Source organism: Penaeus japonicus, unplaced genomic scaffold (genome assembly GCF_977035675.1).
Source record: "Penaeus japonicus unplaced genomic scaffold, GWHDUDI00000001_assembly GWHDUDI00000001, whole genome shotgun sequence".
NCBI classification, from domain to species: domain Eukaryota; kingdom Metazoa; phylum Arthropoda; class Malacostraca; order Decapoda; family Penaeidae; genus Penaeus; species Penaeus japonicus.
Genome location: NW_028234403.1, coordinates 43,740,288 through 43,765,287, shown reverse-complemented (window position 1 = coordinate 43,765,287; position 25,000 = coordinate 43,740,288). Strand labels below are relative to the sequence as shown.

The 25,000-nt window shown below is 48.6% G+C and overlaps 1 protein-coding gene across 11 annotated transcripts in view; it reads left to right on the top strand.

Annotated features, from left to right (window-relative positions):
• Nucleotides 1-25,000, top strand: part of LOC122257695 (microtubule-binding protein cornetto) — a 178,773-nt gene that overhangs the window by 122,202 nt on the left and 31,571 nt on the right. For 7 of the 11 annotated variants that reach the window (XM_043023146.2, XM_043023143.2, XM_086541033.1 and 4 more), the window contains one exon: nucleotides 17,634-17,671. The exons of 3 other annotated variants lie outside the window; for them this stretch is intronic. The gene's annotated coding sequence lies outside the window, so the exon portion shown is untranslated. Of the gene's footprint in view, nucleotides 1-8,455; nucleotides 8,479-17,633; nucleotides 17,672-25,000 lie in introns of those variants that run through there. One more of the 11 variants, XM_043023145.2, reaches the window with a different exon arrangement.

Below are 25,000 nucleotides of genomic sequence, written 5' to 3'. Positions count from 1 at the left end.
GCAATTTTGAATTTTCGATATCTTTCTTTGTTTTTGTTTTTACTTTACATATGTCTGTCTGAAATCTTTATCTTTCTATATGATTGCATGTATGAGTGCATATCTCTTCATTAGTATGTAGTATATCTACTGCCCACTTTCCCGTATGTATGATATATCTACAGCCCACTTTCCTTTCAACCTCATGCACCGTACAATACACAACATATGATACGCCACACAGCATACAGCAGTTCCTAACCGCAACTGCAACGTAGCCTAGAATGACCATTGGCACCGCCGCACCTCAGCCCTTCATCGTCAGCGGACGGGGAGACACGTGGGCCGGGAGGCGGCGGCGGTTGTCTCCGTGACCCTGGAGCCATTACGCCATTAGCAAGGCTTTCTTCTTACCGGTTTTTGGTCCGCCTTGCAAATTAGTAACTCGCAGTGTTCTTTTTAAGGGAATTAAAGACTTGCTTCCTCAGTTTGTTTGTCTGCTGAAGGTAAGTTGCCAAGGTCGGTTTGAGGGTTGGCTCCCACCGGCGCGCGTCTTGCGTCGTCGCCGGAGGTGGAAGGAGATATGCAGGGAGCCTTAAAGGGGGCGCTTGTGGCAGTGAGAAGGACAAAGGACCAGTAGAGGGGAGGAGTGATAGGAGTAGATAAGGGGAATGACTAATAGAATATAGGAGGAGGGGAGAGAGGGTAGGGGTAGAGTGCAGTGCAGTGCAGGGAGATGCTGGTAGTCGTAAGGAGATGTAAGTATGATATTGACATCTCGCCGTGTGATGGTGTGGAGGGACTCCGGCGCCGGGAGTTTATTATCGATGTCAGGGAAGTGATGGCGCTGGGCAGGGCTGCTGTCATCCTCGAGTATTGAGAAGGCTTCGTGTATGTTTGAACTTTAGCTGAGAAGGTGAACAGACAGGGGACCTTTGCAGGTTGTATCAGGGTCTAGTGGGAACATGGAAGAATTATTGCTTAAGAGACGATTTTGAAGGGCCTTCTCCTACCCCCACCCCCCTCAACCCTCCATCTTTCTACTACACGCTTATCAGTCTGATAGACAGCAACAACTTCCTTTAGGAGTGGCTTGTCACAGAGAAGGAGTGGCTGGGAGTCGGATGAGGATGGATGAGGATGACGGCGATGGTGAGTCCCGTAGTTGGTGCAGGAGACGCCACGCCGTGAGACCCACAGAGAGCGTAAGACGGAGAGAAAGCGACGACGGGATTAGTCCTTCGGTTGTCGTGGTGATATCGACGGTGGGTGACCGGACGCGCTGGCTCTCTGCCTTGCGTGTTTCGCCTTCCGCCGCAGCTACTGTTTGCGTGGGTAGTGCACGTCGAAGACACGTTCCTCGTGTTTGTAAGAAGGGGTGTGGTGGTTCTGCTGATTGCGCTGTGAAAGGGCATGCGGGAAAGGTCTTCGGCGGGCCGTAAAGAGTGTTTTATGAATGTTTCGAAGCTTTTGTTTATGGATTGCTGTTGTGCAAAGTCAGTCAGTGGCTTAAGACATTGTGTTGTGGAAGTCGAGAGCTGCGCAATCGTGCGTAATGAACAATTTCTAGTTATTGTCTTCGGTTCTGGCGGAAGCATAAACCCATCACGGTAGAAATGTTTTATCATCACCATCATCATTATCATCATTATCATCGCATACCTTGAGGGTGCCCTCGACGTGCCTTCAATGTTGGGCCTAATTCCACCTCACCCCCCCCCCCCCATCAAGATCACGAGCTAATTAAGGTGGTTATAATGTATTATGTACTTTAGCTGGGCGTCTCATTACAAGTAATTACAGATCACAACATCGTTTGTTCCCTTACTTTGCTTCCCTTGTTTTTAGGGGGAGATGAAAGGGGAATGGAGCGGAGGGGGGGGGGGTATTCTCTGTTTTGCCGATCGCGCCAGAGTGTGAGAGGCGGAGGGACGCTCGATTGCTTCATTTGTCTTTCCTGGAAGGTCTCTTTTTGTTTAATAGTTTTTATTTTATTTAATATCGGGGAAAGAGGGGGAGGGTCCTAGTTGGAGTAGAGTATTTTCTCACTTAAATACATTTATTCTAGTAAAGACGGGTCTGGAGGGTAGTCCTAGGTGGAAAAGAGATAGTGGAGTCTGACGGAAGAATGTGGAGTGCGAGTTGACGGACGAGCGAGCAAGGCGAGTGCCGAGGCTGGCTGGCGGCGAAGCGTAGCGGATCCCGCTTGTACCTTGAAGTATTGTCCGCCGTGGTTCTAATGGCCTCTTCATGGTCTTACGGTCTTATGGTCTTACTTGTCGAGGGAGAATCACGAACGAATTGTAGGGTCACGAGATGGGTGTGTGGCGGGGAGTGGGGAGGTCAGAGGTCGAGAAACTAAGGGTGGGGGAAGGAAGGGGGACGGGAAGGGGTCGGGGAGAAGATGAAGCCGGGAATGGGGTTAGTGGGGGATAAAGAATGGGGGGGGCGGCGGGGCTGTGGTATTGTTGATGATGCTGGTATCGTAGTGTCGTTATGATGACGGGGCAAGGTCTGTGGTGAAGGGAGCGAGCAAGGTTCGAGAGGCTGCGAATTATGTCGTCACTTTAATTCGTTTAGCGTATCATCTCCCCGGCATTGTTGTAATCACGCGAGATTGATGCCGGATAGATGGCAGGCCGGAGATGTTTCGTAAATGTCGAGATCAAGAGATGAAAGAGATCGCGAATGTTCGGGGTCGGTGGGAACCACGGTTTGTCTGTTTATACTGTTGAATAAAACGGCAGAATGTTGGCCTGGTGGAGCGGGAGGGGGGAGAGGCTTATCATGCGTTGACGTGGATCATGCAATCTCTCGGGGATCGATCGACCTTTGAACATTTATCAGATATTTAGTCGATTTGAGCCTTTATTTGATTATATCCATCAGATTTAGAACACCAGTTTCATTATTTGACAAGGAAGCGAGTCATTTAGAATTATTATTTCGTGACGGTTAATTCTACACAACACTCGTGACTTAAGCAAGACGTCGGAAAGCCAGTCGGTCTATGAAGGCTCGAAACAATGGCTTAACCGATAACTCTCTCTGGGCTGGAGGCGGAGGAGAGAATCCGCGAGCTACAGGTGTGCTTCGGGCTCTGTACGCCAGGGAATCGGTGCCGAAGGGTGGTTTAACGCGAGTCTATGTTGAAACAGGTATGCAGTTAATCTTAATCCGCACCATCCACCAGATGGATTGTCTTACTAAGATCATACTAGTTTTTAGAATCCTAGTTATATCATGTTGTGAGTTACTTTGTTATTCTACACCTGCAGGTATGATTTCATGATGTGAGGAAGATCAGTCGCGTGTGGAGGAATATAAGCGCAGTTGGCATATTCTAGTAGCGGCGCGATTTAGTTACTTAATTGTCAGGATCGAAAGGTATTTCATCTTTATTTTCCCCTTTCTTCTCCCCTTGTCGATGCAGCTCAAGCAAGTGTCTTTGCTTCAAACTGAACAAAACCTTTCGAAGTGTTCCCACTGAGGGTTCTGAATTCTATATTATTCTCATCGTCTTTTCTATTACAAACTTAGTAGTCCTTTTTCGAAGTAATCATCATCATGCAATCAATCACTATCTGTGCATAAACAATTATTATTCGCATCAGCATTCACTATTACTTGTCTCCCTTGTTCCTTCTGGCCGTTTTTACTGTGAATGCAATCCGACCTATGAACTTCAATACCGAGCTGTGTTCGCCCCTGATACTCGAGTCTCATGGGAAACCTAGCCTCTTTACTACTCAAAAAGCTCGCCATCGCCGTGGAAAGATGCGATCCCACGCTGGTCGTATCCATAGACCCGAGTCCCACGCTACCTTCCTGTACTACAAGCTGCGCTGTCATTGAAATCGAGAAAACGCACATGCCAAACACAAAACATATATTTCACCCCCCCCCCCTTCATTCTCTTTCTCATCTTCCTCTTCTTTCTTTTTCTCGTCGTCGTCGTCGTCCCCCTTCTCCTCCTCCTCCTCCTCCTCCTCCTCCTCCTCCTCCTCCTCCTCCTCCTCCTCCTCCTCCTCCTCCCCCCCTCCTCCTCCTCCTCCTCCTCCTCCTCCTCCTCCTCCTCCTCCTCCTCCTCCCCCTCCTCCCCCCTTCCCCCTACCTATATATAACAACAACTCTGGCCCTTACTTCGTATTCCTGTTGTATATTTTAGCATTTTTCCAATTTTTGTATGAAGAATATGAGCCCATCAAGCATGTACGTGTCAAAGGTACATGCATACATGAAGGATGCATACATATATACATGCATGCTTGCGTGCGTTTATACATTCATGGTGCATAGAATTATATGTAGATAAGCAAATAATTTTAAAAGTTATCGATGTAACATCCTGTTCGGAAGTGAGTTCTCCGTAATTTCGTATAATAACGTTTCCTGGCGAACCTAATTAGACTTGACACAGTAGATCTAACAAACAGACAAATAAACAAAGATACGAGAGAGAAAGAGGCGCGGCCGAAGATGAATAAACACACACTTAAGATATCCATTACGTAGGAGGGCGCGGTGGGTTGGGGTGGGTGGGTGGGCCAAGAGCGTGGGCAGAGTGACACGTTGAGCCATTACAGCCAGACCAACAGGTAAACAAATGGTGCCACACTAAGAAGGGTCTTTGCCTGTGTGTGTTTTAGGGTGGCTGCGGTGATGGAGACACACAACAGAGAGTCGCGGGGGTGAATGGGGGCAAGGGAGGGTCGTCACGCCGTCGTGACACCTGCCACGCCGTGTCACAACAAAGGGCACCCTACCCGGGCACCTCCGCTGTGTTGGGGTCGGCGCGGCGGGGTTCTGCCTCCCTGCCGCTCGCTTCATCACTCGCTCTCTTGCTTGCTGTTTCTCGTTTTCCTATCCTTCGTTCCGTCCTTGTATTCGTCCATTTTGTCCACCTTGTCTATTTGCTTGTCTTTTTCTTGACCTTTGTATCGTTTTTCTCTTTTCCTTTCTACTCCTCTCAATTTTGATTCGTCCTGTTTCTTCGTAAAAGATCCCACCTCCATCGCCATCCATCACCACCATTCCCTCCACCCCAGCCTCTTCCTTTTTTTACCTCAACTTCTCTTACACCCTCACCCCTGCCTTGTATTCTTCCCTTACCTCTACCCCCTCCCCCGCACCATTTTTTTTAACCCCTATCTTTCACCCCCACCTTGCATTCCACCCCAGCACCCACACCCTTTTTCATCCCCATCCTTTCTTTTATTCCCGTCGTCCCTTCCACCAGGCCGGAATAGTTCGCTTGGAAAACAAGTCAACGGTTGACAGGTTATGGAGCATTCTACGGCAGAGGTCTTAGGTTTCGCTGAGCTCAGGCAGCTTCCCGCCTCCCCGTCCGTCCGTTTCAGGGGATAAGCTATCTAGAAGCGTTTTTTTGCGGGAGGGGGGAGGGGAGGTGATACGTTTCGGATACTTTGATTTTGTTTCTTAGAATGGATTGTATGGAGTGAGGTTGAATAAGCACATGTTATTGGTTTCGATGGTTTCGTCATTTATTTCTCGCCCCCCCCCCTTCTCTCTTTCTATCTGTCTATCTCTCTCTCTCTCTCTCTCTCTCTCTCTCTCTCTCTCTCTCTCTCTCTCTCTCTCTCTCTCTCTCTCCCTCTCCCTCTCCCTCTCCCTCTCCCTCTCCCACTCCCACTCCCACTCCCACTCCCACTCCCTCCCTCCCTTCCTCCCTATCTCCTCCCTCTCCTCTCCTCTCCTCTCCTCTCCCCTCCCCTCCCCTCCCCTCCCCTCCTCTCCCCTCCTCTCCTCCTCTCACTCTTATGTGCACATATATAATTTGATGAAGAAATATTCTCACATTTGCACCTGGAGGCGGACCCTCTCGGCGCTGTAGTGGTTATGATGAAGATGGTAGTGTCGGCAGGTCGTAAAAGTTTCATTAGTTGGGAACATGACGACCTCAAGGTATGGTCCTGTTGACAACCTGAGGGTTCCCGACCACATCCCCTCACTCTCTCTCCCCTTTCTCCCGCTTCCCGTTCTTTCTTTGTGTGTATGCTCGTGTCTCCTGTAGCTGCTGTACCCTTTCTCTTTTTCTCTCTTCTTTTATCTTTTCTCCCCTCCTCCTCCTCCTCCTCCTCCTCCTCCTCCTCCTCCTCCTCCTCCTCCTCCTCCTCCTCCTCCTCCTCCTCCTCCCCCCCTTTCCCCTTCTCTCCCTTCTCATTCCTTCTCCCCTACCCCTACCCCTTCTCTCTCCGCTCCATCTCTCTTCCCAGTTCCGTGTTCCACCCCTACACCTTTTTTTCTTCCTTCCTCTCATTCTCGTACTTTCGTGTCGTTTATTTTCACCATCATCCCTTGCCAATTTTTTTTTGTTTATATACCTTGGTAAAGTTCTTAATATTTATCCATAGAGAAATTCATTTTTTATGGCTGTTAGTGTTACGGATGATAGATGCGGGAATAGTTTCTGAATGTTATTATTTCTTTATATCATTCATTTATATTTTCTCTTCTATTCTTGTATCTCGCTCTGCCCCTCCCCTTATCTCTCTCTCTCTCTCTCTCTCTCTCTCTCTCTCTCTCTCTCTCTCTCTCTTTCTCTCTCTTTCTCTCTCTTTCTCTCTCTTTCTCTCTCTTTCTCTTTCTCTCTCTTTCTCTCTCTCTCTCTCTCTCTCTTTCTCTCTCTCTCTCTCTCTCTCTCTCTCTCTCTCTCTCTCTCTCTCTCTCTCTCTCTCTCTCTCTCTCTCTCTCTCTCTCTCTCTCCTCTCCTCCCTCTCTCTCTCCTCCCTCTCTCTCTCCCTCTCCTCCCTCCCTCTCTCCCTCCCTCCCTCTCTCTCTCCCCTCCTCTCTCTCTCTCTCTCTCTCTCTCTCTCTCTCTCTCTCTCTCTCTCTCTCTCTCTCTCTCTCTCTCTCTCTCTCTCTCTCTCTCTCTCTCTCTCCCTCCCTCCCTCCCTCCCTCCCTCCCTCCCTCCCTCCCTCCCTCTCCCTCTCTCTCCCTCTCTCTCCCTCTCCTCCTCTCCGATCTCCCCCCCTCCCCTTCCTCCGTTTACGAGATAAGGAATATTGAGCATGGAAAGATAGATGGATGACGTACAGACAATGCTCATGTCGAGACCTTGAATTAGCGTGAGAGCGACAAAATGGAGATAATTAGCGCCGTTTCTTGCGTGCGACGTTTGTTTTGTTAGGCTTCAGTTCGCATTTTTAACTTTCATGTGTGCGTGTGTGCTTGCGGGTGCGACTGCGCGTCCCACTCCACCCTGTCCGCGCTTTTTGCTTGTGTTCCAGATCCCTGACTCTCAATCAGGCCTCACTTCCTCTTTCCTCTCTCTTCCTCTTGGCTTTTCGCTTTTCATGTTCCGTGTTGACTTTGTCTTGATCATTTCGTCTTGATTGGTTCTTGTTCTTGTAGTTAATGAGCATTACCTGTTTTTAGTTTTTCTTATATGTATTAGTACCTCCCTCTGCCATCCATCGTATATGGTTGTCCCTCTCTTCCTTCAGTACCTCCTTCGGTACTTACTTCAGTGCTATCTTCGTCTCCTCTCACATTCTCATGCTCCTCCTCCCCCTCCCCTTCGTTCTCCTCCTCCTCCTCCTCCTTCTCCTTCTCCTCATGTACCGCTGTGATGTCTCCCTACTTCGTGCCATATCTACGCTCCCTTTCCACATTACTTTCTCCTACCTCTCCTCCCTCCTCCTTATCATCATCATCATCATCATCTACCTACTCCTCATTCCCCTCTACCTCCTCCTCCTCCTCCTCCTTCATTTCTTCCTCCTCCTCCTTTTCCCCCTCCTCCTCCTCCTTCATTTCTTCCTCCTCCTCCTTTTCCTCCTCCTCCTCCTCCTCCTCCTCCTCCTCCTCCTCCTCCTCCTCCTCCTCCTCCTCCTCCTCCTCCTCCTCCTCCTCCTCCTCCTCCTCCTCCTCCTCCTGCAATCGTCTCGTCGTTCGGATCAACAGCGGAAGGACTTTGAGTGTGTTCCGCGCCCCTCTCTCGAGTCCCTCTCGAAGAACAATGGCTGTGCATGGGTAGTGGGGTAGGCGGGGTCTGTAGATGGGTAGTGGGGTCGGATCGTGGGTCGTGGATCCGCGGAATGAGTGGATCCGTCGGGGTTATGCGGGGTATGGTGAATTCTGGGGTCGACGGGAGTCAGTGGATGGGTTGGGTGTGGGTCTGCGGACCTGCGGAATCCATGGGTGGGTGCGTCTGTGGACGGCAGAAGAAGAGGAGGGAGGAGGGAGGAGGGAGATGTTTCGCTTCATTAACTGGAATGTTTCTTGATGACTCGGGAGTCAATTAGTGCGGAGCCAGGTGTGATTTCCTGGAAGTTGCGTGATTTAAATGTCCTCTCTCATGGTGATGTTCCACTGTATTTATTTATTTTTTTCTTCTTCCAGGTAAGGCTGCGGCGAACGTGACGAGACGGGTTTCTCTTCCTCTCTTGTCCCTGTGTCGCTCTCGGCGGTGTCGGTGGTGAGCTAAAACCGAAGGGCTCGTTTTATTTGGTTTTGTTATCATTCTTATTTTTTCGGTAAGTGAAAAGCATTACCTGATAGTGAAACAAGCTCTAGATAAACTGCTATTATTTATATTACATTTTTGATTGATGAAGAAAAAAAAAAACATTAAGAGACTTACTATCACTTGTAAACCTAGAAGCTTCTAGTGAGAGCTGGAGTATATTGTAGTTTTCCTAATTGCATACGAAGTGCAATGCAATAGTTATAAAGTCATGTTTGCCTCTATAGTTATTTACCCCATTGCATAGATCTGACGTCAAAATATCATGTGGATTGTTAATGGCTATTTTGTGGTTTCATCCAACGAAGTACTAACAATGCTTATGGAGGTTTGATAGAATACTAAATGTGATATACAAAGAAAGAACATAATCTTTCCCAGGAATTGGTATTTGCTTTGATAAGATTAATCTTTAGTTCTTTGCATATCGGATAAATGTTCATGATGAACGAGATTTGGGCGGTGAACACAGCTTGAACCTATTTCCTCAATATATTCAAAACGAACCGACATGGCCGAAACATAAAGCTAAATATACCTTGTTAATTTATTTGACTTAACTTGAAGATCAGCGGAAGGGAAAACCAAGAACGCTAGTGCCTTGTTCGGGTGTGCCAAGGCATGTGTGTGTACGGCGCACTTGTCACGCTACGGTTCTCGGGGCTCTTGCGCCACTGTAGGGCTAGAGGGGTGGGAGGTATGTGGGGGGGAGGGCGAGGGGCATAGAATTTGGGGAAAGGGAAAGGGAAGGGGTGGGGGGAAGGGGAGGGTGAGGCGTATAGGCAGGGGGAATAATACAGTAGGGAAGGGAAGGGATAGAAGGGAAAGGGGAAGCAGCACCTGGTTCTAATCCTGCAGGGGACGGGTCATGTAGCGATGATAAGATAAATATATTTATATGCATCCAGAGACTGTTGGACACGAACTTCACGTCTCCGAGCTTGCGATATTTCCGGAGAGGTGCTGCTTGACGCGGCGCCTGAGGGCGCGTGGCTCACCGCGACTTTATGTGAGAGCATCCTGACTCACGCAGGTAATTTCGTGAGAGGGGACTTTGTGCGGTAATGGGAGGTGTGCGTGCGTGCGTGCGTGCGTGCGTGTGTGTGTGTGTGTGTGTGTGTGTGTGTGTGTGTGTGTGTGTGTGTGTGTGTGTGTGTGTGTGTGTGTGTGTGTGTGTGTGTGCGTGCGTGCGTGCGTGCGTGCGTGTGCGTTGTATGTTGTATGTTGTGTGAATTTGATTTGATTTGATTTTATATAGTTTATTTGCAGAACAATTTACATGCCCTGCAAAAAGCCAGGGTAAGATGTCAAGCATGTATCCAAACTGGCTAAGCTTCTATTGCGTAAAGAGCTTAGTCAAGCACCAATCTTACATACCTGAGGGGCTGCATTATACTGGTTAATTTATTTACATGTTTTACCGTCGGTAAAAAGACTTTTATGTCACTGATCATGCCAAAGACAAGACCAGTGTCTACAATAAAATTAATATAATCTACAAGTGAGGTTCTTTGTACAGTGCTGTTCAATCGATAAGATGCAGTTTCCGCACAGCAAAGTAAGTAATGATTGAGACTATGATTTTTTTTTTTTTGCACAATTTACAATGGTGATATGTGACTGGTTTTGCATCCAAAACAGCATCTTGCACATATTGTATAGTATAATAATAGCCTATGCGTAGCCTGGTTAGTATAATTTGCTGCCTCCGAGAGAGAGAGAGAGTGAGTGTGTGTGTGTGTGTGTGTGTGTGTGTGTGTGTGTGTGTGTGTGTATGTGTATGTGTATGTGTTTATATTTATTAATTAGTGTATGTTTATTAGCATGCCTGTATGTTCACACGTACGCATATGTTAGTGGGAAGGTGAGAGAGAGATACAGACACAACGACAGTGAGTGAAACCGAAATACAGACAGCCAGATAGACAGACATAGCCACAGACACAGAGAGAGATCGCACTACTTTGCGTATTGTGTTTAAACAAGTGACAGTGAACAGGTGCGTGAGTGACGGAGGCTGCAAGGTGTCGGGCGTCCCAAGTGAGGATGTGGTCAGTCATTACCAGACTATCATCTTGCGGCGGATGTAGCGCCGTGGTGGGGGGGGGACCCCACCCCTTACCTTCCGTATTCCCAGGCCGGAAGTCTCACACTCAGGGTGATCTGGTGATCAGGCTGCACCGGATGGTCCAGTTCTTTGATTATCTTTTTCCTCCTTTGAGCTGAGCAAGCAATGACACGGTAAAAAAAAAGAAAAAAGAAAAAAAAGAAGACGGATGGCAGAAGAGGAAGTGAATGCAGCGTAAATGAAGGCAGTAGGATTGCAGGATTTTTTTTCTCTGCGAGTAGAGACAGTCGGGTATTGCGGATGTCGCCAGGCCGCGTGGAAGACCAGCAAAGACCAGCTGTCGCGCCGGGAAGGGTCGCACCGATGGCTCGGAGGGAGAGTGGGATCCATCTCCGAGCACCTAAGACATCATAGTGAAGAAGCTTTGGAAGAGCACTTTCTCCGACTTAATTTCCGTGGGAGGCGCGCGGTAAGGCGTGTCGGGGAACGCTGACCACGCCTTTTTGGAGGAGGTAGCTAAGGCCTTTTTTCCGGCGTGTCGTCTTGTCTTAATGCGATTGCAAGCGTCTAGTCGCGAATTGCTTCGGAACGGAGGTGATTGCACGGTAGGGAACGGGTTTCTGCCTCATGCAATATTGGCCTTTTTTGCATGAGACGAGTCGTGCAGGAACAAAGCTCTCGAATAATCACAGGCCGTTGATGCCATTCAAACCCGATACCGCCAGCGACGTCCGGCAGGCGGTATCGTGTATTTCCAACAGCCTAGTCTATGTTGCCGTTACTCAGCGAGGCTCAAAGTGGACGGCGCAATCACGGTCCTTTACGACACCAGCTGGTAGCCGCAACAGATTCAGCCTATTTTATGCTACAGTTCCAACATAGGTAACATAGATCCTCGTTGTGTAACATTGCACTTACAGCAGAAAGACTTGAATCTAATGGGTATCAAATGTTTTGCACTTATTATTTCCGAATTGTCAGTGACGATTTTTGTCCTTTACTTTAGTACAGGTGAAGTAGCGTTCAATAAACCGTACCCGCGGCGTAGTAGCGTTACTCTAAAGACAGTCCAGCGCGTTGGTATCATTTTGCCGCAGTTATAAATCGGCATTCCGTGACGACGACAACACGCAGGTGGTCGCCCTCAGCCCGTGCCAGCGTTAGTGACGGCCCTCCCTCCCCTGGGCCAGAGTGCGGTCGAAGGGAGCGGTGTGCAGAATAGGTCCTCGGTCGGGGGATAGGCCGGGGGTCGAGTTTTCGGTTGGCTCGTTATCGTGCACGCAGCTCGACATTTTGGAAAGGTGAAGGAATGACTGTGGAGGCTGAATCGTTGGAGGATATCCGTGTTCGTTGTCCTTGATTAATTAAGAAGGATGTTATTATAATGAACCAAGCGGGAGAAACAGTTACATGACTGCTCCCTGTGACCTCGTGCGAGTGTGAAGGATCTTATCAGCAGACATTCATAATGAACAAGGTGAGGAAGACGGGTTTGGAACCACCTGTGCTGTGATCCCTACCTGGACCTTCAGGTTGCACTGCCGCGAGACTTGCTGCTGACTCACCCTTGCATGCCTCCCCTCGCTGCTCCTCCCGGTCGACCTGCCCGCCTGTCCACCCACCCACCTGGCCACCCGCCCCCCTTCTCTCCCCTTCTCCCCCTGCCCACGTACCCCGCGCTCGCCAAATGCACCATATCCTCTCGCACACCTGTCCGCTCTGCGGTATCCCCCTTCAAGCACTCGATCTCCTTCGGGCCCGTCCTTCCCTTAAGCATGTTGATCCTGTTCTAAACACACGCTCACGTACACATACTCTCTTTCTTTTTCTCTTTCTCTCTCTCTCTCTTTCTCTCTCTCTTCCTCGCTCCCTCTCCCTCTCTCCCTCTCCCTCTCCCTCTCTCCCTCTCTCTCTCTCTCTCCCTCTCTCTCCCTCTCTCTCTCCCTCTCCCTCTCCCTCTCCCTCTCTCTCTCTCTCTCTCTCTCTCTCTCTCTCTCTCTCTCTCATATAGATGAGAAGTTGCAACCCCGAGTAACCTTGACTTGTATACGACAGATACACTGGTAACTAAACTTCTCTGTTTATTATTGGAGTATCAATATTCAATATTTCGAAAGATCTTGGCATTAGTGAGTATGTCCATATGGCGACAGCACGCCCTCCAGCATGGAGTGCAGTGGCGGGGTTGTGTTGCACCATAGGCTGCGAACTTCTGGCCTTCGCGAGTGGCTGTTTAATTTCTTGTTCGCCGTTCGGGGAACCGCTAGGCGTGTGTTGGCTTTGGTGGCTCTAAATATTTTTTTGTTGCAAATAGAAACTCTTTGTGAAAGAAACTACTTTGTGGCATTGTGCAAATGCTTGTATTCGCTATATGTTTTACTCATTTCCGTGCATAATTAAGCGCATGCAGCTCACTCACAATCACAGTTATGCCTTTCATTCACGCAAGCACGAGCACACACACACACACACACACACACACACACACACACACACACACACACACACACACACACACACACACACACACACACACACACACACACACACACATCCGCACACACTCACACTCACACTCACAATCCACAAAGAAAAAACATACCAGGAGAACGACTACGTAATTACAGCTTGCACATGTAACTCCTGATTGCATGGTCAACTGCTTTGACAACGGCAATGCGGCAGTCCTGTAGCTAGTGATGAATTATGCCAGCGGCCGGACCGTGCTTAGGGGAGGGTGAGAGGTGAGGGAGGGGGGTTGGTTGGCCAGCGAACGGTGCAACGGAGGAATCGAAGGGGAAGGGGAAGGGGGAGGGTTGGCATAGGCTGTCGAGTAGGAAATGGGACAGATGTGTGTTGTTGATAAAGTGCCAGCTGGTGGCTGCTGTCTGTTGAGCACCCGCTGGTCGATAACGAAACGCTGTTCAGAACGGAGGGCCCATTCCCCTCTCGAACGGGGCGGCGAGAGTAAGCAAAAACTTTTTAACGCTCTTAGATGTTCTTCGAATGAATTATATTCTTTGCACCTTGAGCATTCATGGTCAGTTTTCCAATACAGCAACAGTTACACGTAACACTTTAAGCAATTGCAAGAAACGTCATGCAACTGTAGCTGGGTCATTAAGTCCACCGGGTCATTAAGCACCTGGAAACGGAACAGTGCATCATTCATGAACACCATTGAACCATAACAGTACTTGTATGCCCGGTGTCTACTTGTATTTCCGGAGGGCTTAATTACGTGTGTCGTGGGAGGGGGGGGGGTCAGAATGTTAAGAGAGCAATCGCATTGAAGTGAGAATGAAATTAGCTCCATGAATTACACAATTACGCAGTCATACGTTCATGTGGGGCCGGCGAGAGCGAGTATTATCATCTCACGAAACTGAAAATAAAATGTCATTCCGAATAACTTGACGATAAATGTAACATTTTATGGCAATTGATATGTATAGTAGACCAAGGAAAATTAAGGCGGAGAAACCGGAAAGCCATCCTTCTTCTTCGGACGAGGACGATGATTCGATTTGTAGCGTCCCATTAACTGGAGGCGGCGCTCCCGATAAGGAGATGGACGATGCGGTAATGGCCCAGGTGTAGGCCAGGCAGAGAAGGACAGACAGACAGACAGAGACCGACAAACAGACATAGAGTTACAGACAGATACAGATATAGACACAGATACAGATATAGACACAGATATAGACACAGATATAGACACAGATACAGATACAGATACAGATACAGATATAGACACAGATACAGATACAGATACAGATATAGACACAGATACAGATATAGACACAGATACAGATATAGACACAGGCACAGATACAGATACAGATATAGACACAGACACAGATATAGACACATACACAGATAGAGATAGAGAAAGAGAAAGAGAACCAGAAAGAAAGAGAAAGAAAGAGATGCTGAGAAAGGGACGGTGACCGCTCCATCAGCCGAGAGGTGACGGAAGGGCGAGACGCAGCTTTTGAGGACACTACGCTATCTGTGATGGAGATGTCACCACCTGTCGCGGTTCTGAGAGGATGTTATTCCGCTTGTCAGATTAATGCTAATGAAGGCTATTCATTATTCATAGAAAGGACGAGAGACAGGTTAGGAGAGGAAGACAGGTCAAGAGGCGAATATGGAGGGATGAGGGGTGGGTAGGAAATGGTAAGAACTCTGTATGATTCTTTTTCTTTATTATGTTAGACTAGAAAGAAAGAGAGGAAAGGATTTTCAAATTTTAGAGCAAATAAGAAAGAGGAAGCTTTGGCTGGGAACTCTTGGAATTCGCGATACTATTGAAAGACGACCCGAGACGACCGCTAAAACTATCATGCTGAACTCGCATCTTCAAGACTTGCCTGAGCCCTCTTTGTGACGTCTTCTTCGTCTTCCTCGTCGTCGTCTCCTTTTTCTCCTCCTCCTCCTCCTCCTCCTCCTCCTCCTCCTCCTCCTCCTCCTCCTCCTCCTCCTCCTCCTCCTCCTCCTCCTCCTCCTCCTCCTCCTCCTCCTCTTCCTCTTCCTCCTTCTTCCTCCTTCTTTCTCCTCCTCTCCCCCTCTATTAAACAGGAAAATAACATCTCGTGAAACAAGTGAATGTAAATGACCATGCAAAAAAAATGAAAGTAGACATTGAGGAAAGCATAAAAATAACTCAACAAGTGAACGTGAATAGCCGAAAGAAGAACACAATGAGAAAATATTTTGCTTACGGTAACAGAAACTTCATCAGCTGCAAACGAGATAATACAAGTTCAGTCATTATACATTATTATTTTTCTTTTTCGTCTCTTTTCTTTTCTCTTTTGTTTGATATCTCTTTCCAGTTGACATCACCATTGTGTCTTCCATTCGTATTCGTTTTATTATGTAGAACTATTCTTCGGTTTTCTTTGTTATTCTGGTTTCGTCATTTGCCTGTGCGCCTGTTTGCTTGTTTTGTTTACATTCCGTCACCTTGCTCCTCGCTTCTCCTCTCAGCAAGACGAAAGAGCGCAAAGAAAAAGTAATTTTCTTACGTCATGCATATATTTAGCACCCTATAGTATGGCTTCCGGTCTCCGTATGAGTGTTATGCATAGCCAGTCAAGTAGCGCGCAGTTGGTACTTCACGAATCATGTAATGTGACATAATTTTCTTGATTTGTTACTCACGCTCGTCTTCCTTTTTTCTGCGTTTTACTTTGTCTTTGGTTTCCGGCCTTTTCCCATTTTTTTGCAATGTAAATTTCGTTGGATTATTCCTGTCTCTCCCTTGTTATCTTTATTTCATATCCTCGTTTGTAATTTTTGAAAATGTTCTCTAGTTTAGATGTCGACAAGTCTCATTTCCCCCCATATCTCTTCTATCTAGTCTATCAGGGGTCCTCTCGCGGGACCGTCATGATCTGCGCCTGGGCGGAGGAGCAGGCGAGTAACTCCCTTCATCCCCAGCCTCCCGTCCACCCACCCACCCACCCACCCACCAACCCACTTCTCCCCCGTCTTACTCCCTCCTACCCTTCTGTTCTCCCACCCCTCGTACCCATCAGCCCTCGCACCCACCTACCCACCTACCCCTTCTACGCACCCACCCAACGTACCTCCTCCTACCCTCCTATCCGTCCACTCCTACTCTCCTACCCATCTACACACCCTCCCACCCACCGACCGTCCTCCTCCCTGATACCCGCACCCCGCGCCTCCTCGCAGACCCCCCCCCCCCCCTACTCGCATCCCTCCCCGCGAGAGATGACTCATCCCGGAGTTGCTGGGATGACCCGCACATGCCCGGGGTGCCGGTTTGTTTGTTTTCGCATTCGTCTTGCGTTCACGTAGCATCCGTCGTCCTGTTGTCCGTCTGGTCGTCGTCTCGTTCCCTCTATTTCTTTTTTTTTCGTTATTCCTTTTCCTTCGGATTCGGCTGAACGACATGGTGCGATTGGTTAATGACGGAGACTTCCCGAGGGGGTCGTGTTCTGAGCGGGTGGTGCATTGAGGTCGTTTCCCATGGTTTGGCTTCGGGTGCTGGTGCGGGTGCTCGGGTTTTGCATTGTGTTGGGGTTCGAGGGGAGTGGGGGAGGAGAGGAGGCGAGAGGACGGGGTATGGTAGGGAAGGGGAAAGAGATGGGAAAGAAAAATGAATAAAGAATAAGTGAAGTGAATAGAAGGAGGAAGAAAATCGCTCCGGAGAAGAAAGGGAAGGAGGGATTATACAGGCCAGCAGACTATCAACATTATTATTTGCATATATAAGTACGATCTTTCCCTACGAGGTCACGTGTGCAGTAGGCTTGTAGGATGGCAGGCGGTTGAGGGCGGAGGAGGATGGCTCGTTAAGAGGGTAACGGCTTGCATTTCTCTCGCCCTCAGAATCCGCCCGGGCGCCGCGGCCTTGACTCGACGGTTATTGTTGCACTTTATGGTGATGAGGAAGTGGGTATGGAGCTGCCACGGAGGAGCGGGACTTCTTTTGCGGGCGAGTAAATTGCACGGGGATTTGATCGGTCAGATGGTGAATCGATCTCTGGGAGTGGATTAGCCGATTGTGAATGGATTAGACACGATTTGGGTCGTCGTTTTGGCCCGACGTCACAGCTATAGAGAGTCTGATTGGACCGACGCGGAGACGGAGACGGTTTGACCCGAACAGCCTGGCTGCCCCTCCGCTGACTTCGCCGCCGCCGCTGCCTGCTATGTCGTTGCACGTGCGCATCCAAAAGGGCGGTTGAACGGTTTTGAACTTCCTCGCGGATGTTATTGAACGTGGCTTCTTCTTCTGGGCTTATTTATTTACCACTTAACTCTGCATCTATTGGTGTGTTTTCTTTCGTTCGTGGTTTATATTTGTTATTGTTATTGGCTCCATTTCATTTTTTCTTTCAGTCGATAATTTGCAAAGATGAATGGATGTGACTATGTTCCTTCTTCATTTGTTTATATACAGTATTATCTGGAGAAGGAGAGGTAGGGGGGGGGGAGACAGGAGGAAAAAGGGGGGAGGGGATCGGATTGGGTTAGAGGGCATGGAAAACAAGCAGGCAATAAAACCAGTTTGCGTGCTATATGTATGTCAGGTATTTGACCGAATTCTCTTCTTTCAGGCGCGGGGTTGAGGAAGACGCTCCAGGCCGCAGCCAAGGTGAGTTCTGGTGTAAATAGAGGGTGGGGGCTGGGGGGAACGTGGGGTGGGGGTTGTACGTTAGTGGTCAGTGATATGGTCAAGTCATTGCACTGCAAAATTCCATCGTGCTCTTTTTCCCCCCATTCTCTCTCTCTCTCTCTCTCTCTCTCTCTCTCTCTCTCTCTCTCTCTCTCTCTCTCTCTCTCTCTCTCTCTCTCTCTCTCTCTCTCTCTCTCTCTCTCTCTCATATTCACTCAGTCATTCATTCACTCACAAATCCACAAACCTTAATACATATAGATACATATATGGTGAAAACATAACAAAGAAAGGTGGTCCTGCAAGTTATTTTAGGTTCATAGATCCACATCATTGTGTTTAGTGCTGCAACCTGCACTTGCACAAAGCATGGGAACACGGTGGCCCGAAGACGAGCACCAAGGTGGGACCAAGGTGGTACCAAGGTGGGAGCGCCGTACCGGAGGCGTTGGGTCCACAGATTTGCAGGCGTCAGTGTACCCATGTTGAGGGTGGGAGCGCGGAGTAGGTACCAGCTGTAGTAGTTATTATTTAGGGTTGGTTGTGTGTAGGGAATGTTGCTGAGATGAAGAGGAAGAGAAAGATTGTTTTTCACTTTCATCGCCCCCCCCCATTCCGTTTTTTTGTGTTATTTTATTTATCATTTTCTCCACCCCCCTCTCATCACACTGTCTTTCCCGCCTCTTTTACTCCCTTTCCCCTCTCCATCCCCTCTTCTCTCTCCACCCCTCCCTCTCTCCTTCCCCTTGAACCCCCTCTCTTACGCCCTCCCTCTCTTACTCCCTCCCCCTCCGTTCTCTCTCCTCTCTCTCAAGAGAATAAAATACGAATTAAGGGCAGCTGAGATGAGAAGGCAAGGCAATAGAGTCGTCCTGTTGACGATAAAGCCGGCCTGAGCCGCACCTGCTGCGGCGACGGCCGGTCGTTTACAGCTCACACTGGCGGCGCGTGCAGGGGAACCGTAAAGAAGTTACCATTTGAGCAAAAGAAAGAAAGGAAAAAAAACCTTTTGGCTCCGACGTGACTCGCCTCAGAAGCGGACGAGCTGTCGGCCTGCTCTCCGCTGGCACTCGAGTGTAGGTCGAATCCGATTTTTATCGCAAGTTCTCTCGCTCGATTATCAGAAGCCGAGAAGCAACAGACGCCGCCGCCGCCGTCGCTCGCTCCAGTTAACGTAGCAGGAACTATCGATTAGATAATTGCGAGAAAGTTGATCAGACGAGCGTCGGGCGACCGCGACCACCCTATTTCGCGACAGAAGGCAAACACACGAATTTGGCGAACGAAATGTGGGCTCTAATCAGGCGAGGCGTGGGTGGGTGGTGGGGGGGGGGTGAGACGTGTTTAGGTGCTTCGCCGCGCTTTCAATTCACTCGGCTAAAGACGGCGGTTACTGCGGTTTTAGCGAGATGGGCGAAGGAGGACGGAACTGCGGCGGATGTTCGAAATAGCGCTGCGGAGTTCGAGACTATTTCTGGAGTGTTTTTTTCCCCTTTCCTTTCTTTTTTTCTCTTTAAAGCGTGAAGCGAGAAGAGACGACAGGTGGTGGTTGTAAGGCAGCTGTGTCGTGTGATTAAAATGTCACGTTTAAGGAAGGATTTGATTACACTTCATATATATATTTTTTTTTTTGTATCAAGTCCCATTCCTTTCGCACTGATTCTGACGGACCGGACCGTTCGTTTACTCACGCCATCGAGCCATCGCCTACCGCCGCGTCGCAGGGCCCGCGCAACGCACCGCTACGTCGTGGCACCGCTCTGGCCATGAATAATGAATGATGACCTTCTGTCGAATGGCCTCCTGTTGCAGCCACTTCTTCTGTGCGGATTCCGGCAATTTGTCGAGGGAAGGAGGGAGGTAATCGTGAATGCCTTGGGTCAAGTTACTCCTGTGGTTATTTATGTCCATTTAATATCATCGGGAAGTTCCCAGGCCTTTTTGCGAGTCAGAATGTGACATTTGCAAACCGAAACGAAAAGACTTAACTGCCAAAAAAAGAGAAACTCCCCTTTTTAGCTCGGCTTTCTCCTCGTGCATTCATTTTCCCGCTCACCCCTGCTGATTAGCGCCGAAGGAAGGCAGCGTTTCATACCAAATCTCGGATTACGAAGCACCTTTGTTGCGGATCATCATGTTGTTCGAACGGAGTGCATCAAGGAACGAACCGCGACTCGGCAAGAAGGAAACACCGACGCCGCCGTCGTCATCGTCGTAGTTGTTGATGTTGTTGTTTCCTTCTCGTCGTCATCATCGCCGTCGTCGTCGTCGGTCATTATCACGTCTTCGTCGATGATGTGCCTTCTTTAACTACTCCTGCTGCTGCTGCTACTCCTGCTCTTCCTCCTCCTACTGCTCCTCCTCCCTCTCCTCCTCCTCCTCCTCCTCCTCCTCCTCCTCCTCCTCCTCCTCCTCCTCCTCCTCCTCCTCCTCCTCCCCCCTTTTCTTCTTTTTCGTCTTCGTTGGCGGCAGGGGGCTGGGAAGGGGGCGGGCGAGTAGGTCATCTGGCCGACGAAAGAACCGCGCTTCCGTGGCCGCGGGAACGTGCACTTTTCTCTTGTTTTTTAGCATTATCTTCTCAGCTGGTTCTTCTGGCCAGGGTTCGACACTTCCAGGTTCCGATTTTCAGTGTGTTTATAGGGAAAGAACGGCTGATTATTTTCTTTTATTTTGTATTTTGAAGTCTATGGGAAGAGTTAAATGTCTTGCTTTAGGCTATATAGTTGTATATGTGGGTGTGTTTGTGTTTGTGTGTCTGTTACAAAATTTACTATATATATATCTTTATGTCAAGTGTTATGGCGATATTCTTCCATAACTAAGGGGAAATAGCGGCCGGAAGTCACTCTAGTAATGCATCTTTTGGTAGTAAAATTTACATTTCAGCGGAGATGCCATTAACCCCATTTCATAATCTTGGAAGCCGGATCGCAAGCGGAGCCGCCGTATCTCTCCTCGCCTCATTATTCAATTCGACTAATATTTCCTTTTAAATCTCCCCCTTCCCCCTCCACCTCCCCTTCCCCTTCCCCTTCCCCTTCCCCTTCCCCTTCCCCTTCCCCTTCCCCTCACACGCACACCCTGGAATGCGACAGGGCGAGCGAGGTCTCCTCCCCCCTCCCTATCTCCACCCGGAAGTCCCCAGTATGCCGGTAATTATCCGCGTAGAATGAGTGTACGCCGATACGTGATTGATAGAGTGCTTTCCTGAGTCGGGTCCTTTGTCAGATAGTTGGTTCATGGCCTCTGCTTAGTTACGTCGCGTGTGTGTGTGTATGTGTGTGTGTGTGTGTGTGTGTGTGTGTGTGTGTGTGTGTGTGTGTGTGTGTGTGTGTGTGTGTGTGTGTGTGTGTGTGTGTGTGTGTGTGTGTGTGTGTGTGTGTGAGTGTTACTATTAGTTACTTCGTATTTCACAGAATTTATGAACTTACATTGGCATTAGAGTATGTAAACAAGCAAATCTCTGTCATGCAAGGGAATGGGACATCCATGCATTTTTATGTCCGAAGATCAGAGGATGTATTGGTTTTGCATGTGTGGTCTGGTTTTGTGCTTATTTTATCAGGATGCATTAGCGTAGGGATTATTCATCCCAAGGCTGCGGTTGCATGGTCATATGCAAGCGTTGCATTGTACAATACATGGATAATGGAACATGCTCTGCTTGGGATATGACAAAAACGATAATGTTCGCTGTCATTGGATGTTTGAAGGTAACTTTCATAATATTGATGTTAGTCATTGGCTACTGAATCGAGGCCTGACCTCTTGTCTCATCTCCACCCCACACCACCACTCTTCTCCCCTCCTCCTTTCCATTCTTTCTTTGTATCCATTTATTCTCTTTCCTCCTCCCTCCTCCTTTACCTATCTTCCTCTGTCCTCCTCCTTCCTCCTTTTCTTCCTTCCTTCATCATCCCTTTCTCTTCCCTCCCTCTCCCACCTTCTGACTTTTCTATCCTTTTCTCCTTCTCCTTCAACTTTCCTCTCTCCCTCTTCCCTCCTCTCTCCCTCTTCTCTCCTCTCTCCCTCTTTCCTCCTCTCTCCCTCTTTCCTCCTCTCTCCCTCTTCCCTCCTCTCTCCCTCTTCCCTCCTCTCTCCCTCTTTCCTCCTCTCTCCCTCTTCCCTCCTCTCTCCCTCTTCCTTCCTCTCTCCCTCTTCCCTCCTCTCTCCCTCTTCCCTCCTCTCTCCCTCTTCCCTCCTCTCTCCCTCTTCCTTCCTCTCTCCCTCTCCCTCACCCTCACCCTCACCCTCTCCTTCTCGTTCTTCCTCTCCCTCTTCCTACCCGCACACTCGGCTGGACCTCCCAACCTCGGCCGGATACCCTTTTTTTTACGAGGTTCGCGTGACGTCCGCAGTCGACATGGCCCTCCCTCTTCCCTCCCCCACCCCCTCTCCTGCCCCCTCCCCATCCCCTCCCTCTTCCCTCTTCCCTCTTACCTTTGGGAAGCTCTGTGTATACACCCGGCCCGACACGCGTTACTTAAGTAAAAACAGACTTGTTGGGGGGAGTGAGGGTGGGAGAGGGAGGGCAGGGAGGAGAGGGAGAATGGTATGGCCGTTTCCGCCCTACCATTGATACCATTACTCACCCCCCTGGCATCTACATTCGCTGCTGACAACATTTACTCACCATCGCTGGCATTTCACCCGCCGATGACAACCGATTTCGAATGCCACTGCCACCGCCACTGTCACGGGCCATTCTAATTCCCCTTTTGGTTGGGTACCCGCATGTGTCACGTGGTGTTGGCTTCCCCTCTCCCATTCCTCTCGCCCTGTCCCCTCGCTCCCCTCGCTCCCCTCGCTCCCCTCATCCTCTGTTCGAGGTGATTCTCTGCCCTCGCCAACCGTGGCATTTTCCTTTTGTTTTCGGGATCTCAGACTTTTTCGCTTTCTATCGCGCTCCTCTTCTACTCTGTTGTGTCTTTCACTCTTTTCTTCCCTTCTTGTTAGGCTTTCCATTTTTTATTGCATTTTTTTTTCCACTCCTACTCCTCCCCTTCATCCTTCATCCTTCATCCTTCTTTTTTCATCTTCTTTTTCTCCACCACCTTCCCCTCAGCCGCAACCTCTCCCCCTCCCTCCCTCCCTCCCTCCCTCCCTCCCTCCCTCCCTCCCTCCCTCCCTCCCTCCCTCCCTCCCTCCCTCCCTCCCTCCCTCCCTCCCTTCCTCCCTTCCTCCCTTCCTCCCTTCCTCCCTTCCTCCCTCTCCTCTTTCCTCCTACTTCTCCTGTTCTCTCCGCCCTCCACTTTCGTACTATCTGCGTGACCCAACGAGAACCTTGGATACACCACATTTGCTGCTGGCAGCATTAGCATACAATGTCGCTGTGGGGGGATAGAAGGAACGCGAATATGGGATAAGGGGGAAGGGGGGAGAGGGGGTTAGAAGGAGAAGAAGAAGAAGACAATGAAAGGGTTGCTTCCTGAGATGTTTAACTTGTTTTCGCATTTTCAGGCTGAAAGGCTGTGTGTTTCCTGCAGTCTGATTATGTAATCTTGGGGATATTGCCAATGCTGTCTTAGTTCTTTGAGCACTCTTGATGATATGGAGATTTTTTTTTATTATGTTTACTTCATCATTGCTCGTGATTGATATAAATATCAGTGCAAATATGTAAAAAAAAAAAGATATGACGAATCAAGAGAAATATAATTCATAGGAAGTGACGCGAAGAAGACGTAGAGGAAAATCACGAACGCAAACAGAAACACAAACGCACGCACGTAGAACGAAGCACAACATGACGGCGTCGATAGCGCCTAGTTCTCGCAATAACACGAAATGACCCTCTTGCAATCCCGCCGTGATTTGCATCTCGCCTCCTTTTCCCGCCGCGCCGCTTCATCCGTGCATATGTCACGCTCGGGAGATAAAGCTGGCGGAATGAGTGGAAAGTAGGCTTTGCGTGCAACACTGAGGCGCGACTGAAGGAAGTGGTTCGGAGGGGGTCGCGGGGTCGGCGTAGAGGGGAGGGGAGGGGAGGGGGGGGCTGCGGGGTCGACGTAGAGGGGAGGGGAAGGGAGGGAAGGGAGATGGGTGTGTGCGGGGATATGGGGGTGAATGGGTGAATGTGTGAGAGAGTGTATTTTGGGATAGAGTTTTGTATGTACATTTGTATATATGTATATATTTGTATATATATTTTTATGTATTTATATTTATACATGTATATTTATGTGTATGTGTGTATGAATATATATATATATATATATATATATATATATATATATATATATATATATATATACACATATACATATATACATATATATACTTATATATATACATATATACATATATATGCATACCCATAAATACATACACATACATATACATATACATATACATATACATATGCATACACATATACATATGCATACATATATACAGACACATACACATATACAGACACACATACACATACAGACACACACATACACATACAGACACACATACACATACACATACACATACAGACACACATACACACACACACACACACACACACACACACACACACACACACACACACACACACACACACACACACACACACACACACACACACACACACACACACACACATATTTACACACATATACACACATATGATATATACATACACGTAAATATGTATTTATGTATGTATACATGTATATATGTATGAAATTTATATATATATATATATATATATATATATATATATATATATATATGTATGTATATGTGTATGTGTATGTATGTTTGTATGTATGTGCCCGCGCGCGCATGTATGTGCGTTCACATACACACGCGCGCACATCACGCGTGCACTAATACAAGTACAGAAGCAGAAACAAGGAGAATTGCAGATGCCGAGAGAGGATTGATGGCGGCCACATACGAGTTCTTAATTTTTGGCTATACACGAAGCATTCCTTGAATACATAATGTATTCAAACGGGCGAACCTTAAAGAAATGATAACAGTAGTAAAATGTGGCAAAGGTCGGTGGCTCTGTTGTGTCATGGAAAACTGATCCCGGTGGTTGCGTGCCCACGCGGAAGCCCCAGCGACCTCCGGGGTCAGAGGTCACGTTACCACGGCCGCTAAGTGTGTGCGGTTGTATGAAAGGGGAAGGTGGCGCTTTAACTCTTACGCGTGAGAAGATGGAGGAGAGGGAGAAGAGGGGGAAGAGGGAGGGGATTGGCTCTTCAGACACTCGGAAGTCGGCGGTGGCTTCTTGACGGTTTGGCGATGCGATGCGGCGAGTGGCTCCGTTCATTAGATGAAACAAGTTTGAGTGTGTCCGTGTGCACGTGT